Here is a 7,664-nt window from a genome sequence, read left to right as displayed (position 1 = left end):
TCACCACGCAGCTCAGCTCTGGACCTTACAACCCAGCTCTCTTTGCAGCTCTCTCTTTGCACCTCACCACGCAGCTCAGCCCTGGTCACTCTTGCGCGCGCGCTTTTATATCGCCTCCGGCGATTAAGCCGCTGGCCTTCAGGACACACCCATCGGTGTGCTCACCTCGGCCCTGGTTGGTCGCGCGACCCTCTGGCTCCGCCCTTGATGACGACGGGCGGGCACGCCTTTCTTCCCCAACCCTGCCTCGTGGCCAATGGCGGCAATTGTTGGTTGGCAATGTGAATGGCAATTGACAAAAGGGGAAATGGAGGTTTTTGGGAATGGGAATGAAGGGAATCTATCTTTTTCACTTGGTGCAATGGAGTATCATGTTAATGGAAGACAAGGCCTTACCCTAAAACACATAATAAAGATATAAGCTACTGAACAAGGGTTTTATCGTGTCCTTCAATGTGTGCTTTATGGAATTAACTACCGGGACGCCCTTTTAACCTTTACACAACACTGGAGGCAGGAGGGGCCAGAATCAAACAATAATAATAATACACACAATCAAAAAATTACAGTCCTCATATCCGCAACACTGCACCCTCCTCCTCTTAGGCATGACCCGGGCCTACAACTTTTATTTAGTGTGACACGTAGGTGTAGTTCCCTCTACTTTTAACCTGACCCTGAGTGTGACAGTTTTAAAACATAAATAAATATGTCCCGCTGCTCCATTGCACCCTGCCTAACAGACTCACGCCCACAGCTAACCGAATTGCGGAATGGTCTTCAAACTACACACTGAAGGTGGGGAGCATTATTTACAATTGATGCTATTTTATTTACAAAACGTAAGCCAGGACCTGTGATTGTTCTTTCTGGGGGGGAGACAGTCTGCTCTGCATCAATGCACCATGAAAGCACCCAAAACGCACCAACACACCCTCAAGCACCAATCGGTGCACAGTCATCATTGTTCAATGAATAAAAATAACCAAACAACCCCTAACCCTGCAGGTGGTCTCTTGCTCTTCGGCTCCCTCTGCTGGCTATTATTATTTCTTCCAGATGTTGTCTTTCTTTCATTTTCTTACTGGCGGCCTATTTGCAATAAACTTGCCCAAACGTGTCCATGTTTATTTATTTTATTTATGGCCCACAGGGCCGACTAGTGTGGTTCACCTGTGGGGCATCGGTGCCCTGTGGCCAAGGTCCGCCAGCAAGCTTTCGGGCCCTCATGGCCGGTTCCAGCAGAGGGGCCACGCCCCAACCCATGGGGTCCATAAGTGGTGCTCGGCCACAGACATGTGGTCCATAATGTGGTGCATCGATGCAGACAGCTGGTTCTGGGAGTTCCGGGCGCACAATGGCGGACTCACGCACGCTCCCCTTGGCGCCCAATGGCGCACAGGTCATGTGGGAGACAAAAGGGGGGAAGACAGATGAGCGAGGGGTAAGGTCACAAGGGTACACATCAAACAAGGCAATGCAAGGCGAAGTGCGTACGGAGAGCGAAGTGAGAAAACTCGTCCCTACCGTACGTCACCCCCCCTGTCACCTACCCTACCCTTGCCCTTACCCCATATTTACAAAAATCTACACATTTACAAATTCATCACTACTGTCACGTCTTCCCCATATTTCCCTTATACCAAATTCGTCTTCACAATCCCTCTACTTCACAATTTGCCATCACCAATTCATCATCAATCCTCATAAGGAGGAAGGGATGGAACAACAAAGCACAATGTCACACCCACGTCATGATGCGTCTCACATTCCAAACATTTGCATCATAAAAATAATAAAACATGGCATGGTGTGGAGTTACGTCACCTCAGGTGAGTGGATGTAGATGGTGCAAGGAGATCTCCATCCTAACTATCCTCTAAATGACTTTAACACACTTTACACTACCCGGGGTCTCTCCCTGCCAATCCATTGGCCACTTACACTATGGGTTCTAAAAACCAATTCCCATTGACCAAACTGTGGTGCTTCTCAATTTGGGGTCTCACTCCCCCAATTCAACTCCCGGTGCCCTTGCACAATTTCAGGACTGGGCCGTGTAGCTCTCCCAGCAGGTCTACCCACCTGCACACCTCCACCACTGCAGTTGCCACCCGAGCTTACCTAGCTCCTCACCCTAACCTATCTACTGGGGAAGGCCCCTCCTGGCTCTGTCACCCCTCGGTGCCCTCTGGCACTGGGCTACCCGGGTCCGTCCTCCGGATCCTCGGGCCCCATCCACAACAACTACTGGCTCCCAGAGCCCACCTGCGGCCTCACCTGGCCGACATCCTCACAGTGGTGGAGTGCCCAAACCAACTACACACACTAACAGGCCACACGCCCAGCCATTTCCACAACACTAATGCACCCATCCAATCACCATTCTTCCACCCGCACCACAGATGCCAATATCCAACCACAATTTACCTATACACTCTACCTAACACTGACACTACCTGCCCCGGCTATTCGTGATCGGGGTCCATCCTTCCCCCCATTCACACCTTCGCACCATCCACTCCACTCCATAGTTTCCACCATACTCACTCCACGACCATCCATTCCAATCCTCCATATATTCCAGACCATTTATTCCATACAACCATTCTCCATTCACCTGCAGTTGCACACCTGTGCAATCTCACCTGGTGCCACCTGCACCTTCCTTCCTTCCTGGACCATTCGGTCAATACATCACTTATCACCATCACTCACTCATACACTGCTCCATACACCTGTTCAGTTGCACACCTGTGCAATCACACCTGGTCTCCATCCACTTTTCACAATACACTCCTAAATACACCTCCAACACTCACACGACATCATCTAAACTACCTGTTGCCCTGCTAACTTAGTGCTCCCCGTCTTCCCTTTAAACTATTGCGCTCCCTCGTCATTATCATCCAACTAATCTACCTGCGTCCCCACTACAGGTGTCATTGTCACTAACTAACCTTACCGTTGCCGTAAGTTTCACTTGTGAGGAGTGAACGGAGTAGTGATGGTGTCTCACTTGTGAGGAGTGAACGTAGTGGGATGAAGTGTTGGTCTGGTCAGAGTGTTGTATTACGGGCAGAGTTTTCTTACGGTCTGAATGTATGAATCATGTTCTGTACTGAATGTATGAACCAAGTTTTGTACTGAATGTTTACTGTGTTGGCCTCATCGTGTTCCTGGTGAAATTAAACAAGTTATGGTGAATACGACGTCGTATCTGTGCTTTTCCATATCTGTTCGACTAGACGAACCGTGCACACTGCAGGTATTTTTTAAAGTTTTTTCTCTGTTTAATTACGGCTTGGCGCAGTCGAAAATTAAGTGTTAATTAAGTCGCCAGCTATGAAACATATTAATCGATCAGGCAATATCCATCAGAGTTCTGGGCAAGGGTGTAGTAATAAATGAACGTTTCAATCTTACTAGATGCCGATGACGTTTTCCTTATGTCAGAGACAGAAGCTGCCTTGCAGCTTGTTAAATCATTACAATGGAAATTGAATATAAATGTCGATAAAACTAAAGTTGTACACTATAGAAATATGGCAATACCACGTACAGAATTTGTTTTAAGTGTGTTAGACTATATGTCGGCTGGAAGTCCTACACCGGAATTGCTCTCGGCACCCTTTAGAAAATATTGGATATGCCCACACTCCTTTCTAAAAGTTATTAAAATTCAGAGAACGACAGCATTGGTTTGTCTTACTTATAATGTTAGCTCTTATATGCAGTGTTGGCTTGTAATATGCATTGCCATACCACTTTTAATATGACCACACAGCTCTTTTTCACGGCAATAGCTGAGTTTTTGACAAAACAAATATCACCTGTATGTAATAATAAGACTAAATATGTGTAGTAAATTTTTTTTTAGCAGGTTTAGAATATATCACCCCATATCACGAATGTACATGTATATCTAATCCGACACACTTAGACACAAAATGGCGTCCAAATTTGAGTTGACACAACTCCCTATATACAGGGACTCTAGCCCGAACCTCCCGGGCACGCCCGGTCTCGTCTTTCCCGGGCATGCCCGCTCTCGCCTTTCCAGGGCTCGCCCAGAGCGCCCGGGCACGCCCAGCCTCGACTTGCCAGGCCGCCCGGGCATGTCCAGACTCGCCTTTCCAGGGCTCGCCCAGAGCGTCCGGGCATGCCCGCTCTCGCCTTTCCAGGGCTCGCCCGGAGCGCTCGGGCACGCCCAGCCTCGACTTGCCAGGCCGCGTCCAGGACGCCCGGGCATGTCCAGACTCGCCTTTCCAGGACTCGCCCTTGACACCCGGGCATGCCCGGTCTCGGTTTTCCCAGGCAAACGCCCCGGCATAAATGTGTATATATATTGCTGCCCGATAAACGGGCTTGTCAGAATACCTGAGCTGTTTTGTTTCAATAAAGCAACTCGGACGAATTCCGTCTTTGGTCGCGTCAATTATTTCGACTCGCGTTGGAGCGCAGCTCCTTCACTGGTGACCTACCGACATGGACACGGCAGTGACTCTTAAACTGCCTACCTTCTGGGAGGCTCACGCGGCTGTTTGGTTCGCCCAGGCGGACTCCCAGTTCGCCCTGCGAGGCATCACCGCGGACGACACCCGCTTCCACCACGTCGTGGCAGTGCTCGGTTCCGCTACCGCGGCCCGCGCCCTGAGCCTCCTCGAGCACGCGCCGGCTGCTGACAAGTATGACGCGCTGAAGACGCTCCTCCTCGACGCTTTCGCCCTCTCACCGGCGGCACGCGCACGGCGCCTGCTCGACCTGCCCGAGCTCGGCGACCCGCGCCCGTCCGAGCGCATGGACTATATGCTCTCGTTGCTTGGTGAGCACTCTCCGGATTTTCTGTTCCGCGAGCTGTTCCTTCGCCAGCTGCCTCACCCGGTACGCCTCGCCCTGGCTGGCACGTCGATCACCGATCCCCACGCCCTCGCCAGGGAAGCCGATAAGATCTCCTCGGCGGGCCAACACATCGGCGCGGCTACCTGGAGCCTGCCGCCGTCCGAGGCGACGCCCGAGCACCCTGCGCGGTTGGAGGCCGAACTGCCGGTGCAACTGGCGGCCGACACGCCGCGCCGACCGCTTCCGACACGACGGCCGAGGCCTCCACCTGACCGGGCGTGGTGTTATTACCACGCCAGGTTCGGACACAAGGCTCGGACGTGCCGACCCCCGTGCACTTTCGGCAAGTCGGGAAACGGCCGGGCCGGCGTTCATTCCCAGCCATGAGCGCCGGCCACTCGGGCAACTTGCTTTTTATTCGGGACAAAGCGTCCGGGCGGCGTTTCCTTTGTGACACCGGCGCCCAACTGAGCGTCATACCCGCCTCCGAGCAGGACAGGCGGGATGCCGTTTGTGGCCCCTCTTTGGTCGCTGCTAATGGCTCGGCCATACGCACTTTTGGCCCGCGCGACGTCACCCTCTGCTTCGGCAGCCAGCGCTTTCAGTGGACCTTTGTGACCGCCTGCGTCCCCATGGCTTTGCTGGGCGCCGACGTCCTCTGCGCGCACGGGCTGCTGGTCGACGTCAAACGACGTCGCCTTGTCAACGCCGAGACCGTCAGCTCCCTGGCGTGCACGATGAGCAGCTCCGCGCCGACCGAACTGGCGTGCGCCCTCCCGACGGCGAACGAGTTCGCTCGCCTGCTCGCGGAATTCCCGGCCCTCACGCGGCCGACGTTTTCGGCCGTCGCAGTGCGGCATGGGATCGAGCACCACATACCCACTACGGGCCCGCCGGTCTACGCCAGGGCCCGCCGCCTCGACCCGGCCAAGCTCGCCGTGGCAAAGGCCGAGTTCGACGCGTTGGAGCACCTCGGCATCGTGCGGCGCTCCAATAGCGCGTGGGCCTCACCACTGCACATCGTGCCAAAGCCGGGGGGCGGATGGCGCCCGTGTGGCGACTACCGCCGCCTCAACGACGCTACCACCCCCGACAGGTACCCGATCCCGCACATCCAGGACTTTTCCGCCCGTTTGGCGGAACGGGTCATATTTTCCAAAATTGACCTGATACGGGGATACCACCAGGTACCTGTCCGGGCGGCCGACGTCCCGAAGATGGCCGTCATCACGCCGTTCGGCCTGTTCGAATTTTTGAGGATGCCGTTTGGCCTCATGAACGCGGCCCAGGCGTTCCAGCGCTTAATGGACGGCATACTGCGCGACCTGCCATTTCTTTTCGTCTATCTGGACGACATCCTCGTCGCCAGCACGTCCCGCGCCGAGCACCTCCTCCACCTCCGAACACTGTTCGGTCGACTCAGCAAGCACGGCTTAATTGTCAACCCGGCCAAATGCCACTTTGGCACGACGACCGTTGCCTTTTTGGGCCACCGCATCACCAAGACCGGGGCCGTGCCGCTGCCGACCAAGGTCGAGGCCATCACCACGTTCCCGCGTCCCCGTTCCATCAAGGTGCTACAAGAGTTCCTCGGCATGGTGAATTTTTATCACCGATTCGTGCCCCGCGCTGCTCAGCTCATGCGGTCCCTTTATGAGGCCCTCCGGGGCAAGCCGGCCAAGCATGACATCGTTTGGTCCACGGCCATGGACGCAGCCTTCGCGAGCGCAAAACGGGCCCTCGCCGACGCAACGCTGCTGGCTCACCCGGTGCTCAACGCGCCCATCGCCCTCACTACGGACGCCTCCAACTACGCGGTGGGCGCCGTCCATGAACAATGGATGGACGGGGTTTGGCAGCCACTCGCTTTTTTCAGCCGGCAACTCCGGCCGAACGAGTTAAAATACAGCACGTTCGACCGCGAGCTGCTCGGTCTATTCCTGGCCGTTCGCCATTTCCGACACCTCCTGGAGGGCCGCCCGTTCACGGCTTTCGTCGACCACAAGCCGTTGGTCTACGCAATGGCCAAAGTCACGGAGCCGTGGTCGGCCCGCCAGCAGCGCCACCTCTCCGCCGTGTCGGAATTCACCACGGACATCCGGCACGTCGCCGGCAAAGACAACGCCGTGGCCGACTGTCTTTCTCGGGCCAGCGCGAACGCGGTCCACCTCGGCGTGGACTTCGCGCTCATCCTCATGGCGGCCGACCAGACCACCGACACCTCGGTGCAGGCCCTCCGGGCGGCGGACACGGGCCTCTTTTGCTGACGTTTCCACAACGTTTTATCATAACGTTGCGTTTACGTTATTATAACTTTGCAGCAACGTTTTATTTCGCCACTGCAGGGACATTTACATAACGTTTTTTGCTTCATAACTTTGTGGTTTAACATTCAGAAATCAATGAAAACAAAAAGAACACTGAGATTTTGTTTGTGACATTTATTTTTGTCCTTGTTTTTTTGTGTTTGTGTGAAAAATGAAGAATTTAAATTTGATAATTGAAAAAACAATTGTAATTTGAAAGCGGGTCGGCTGGGCAGGTCGATGCTGTTCTTCACAAATCACCATCATCCTCACACCTGAAGTCCACCTGCACTGCATGAACGACACACCTGAAGCAGTCGACATCTGAAAAAAAAAAAAATCAAAAAAGGTGCTTTTTAAATTATCAAGAGGGGAGAAAATAATCATTCTTCGTAAATATCCAAAACATGGATAACATCCAAACTTCGTAGTCAACCTTTATTTGAAGCATTATGCTGTAAGGGGTGATGGGGGACAGGCTCCGTGGGTTGGGGGCGCCGACCGGCATTGGCCTCG

Source organism: Myxine glutinosa, chromosome 1 (assembly GCF_964187855.1).
Source record: "Myxine glutinosa chromosome 1, kmMyxGlut1.1, whole genome shotgun sequence".
NCBI classification, from domain to species: domain Eukaryota; kingdom Metazoa; phylum Chordata; class Myxini; order Myxiniformes; family Myxinidae; genus Myxine; species Myxine glutinosa.
This window is presented reverse-complemented; position numbering follows the sequence as displayed.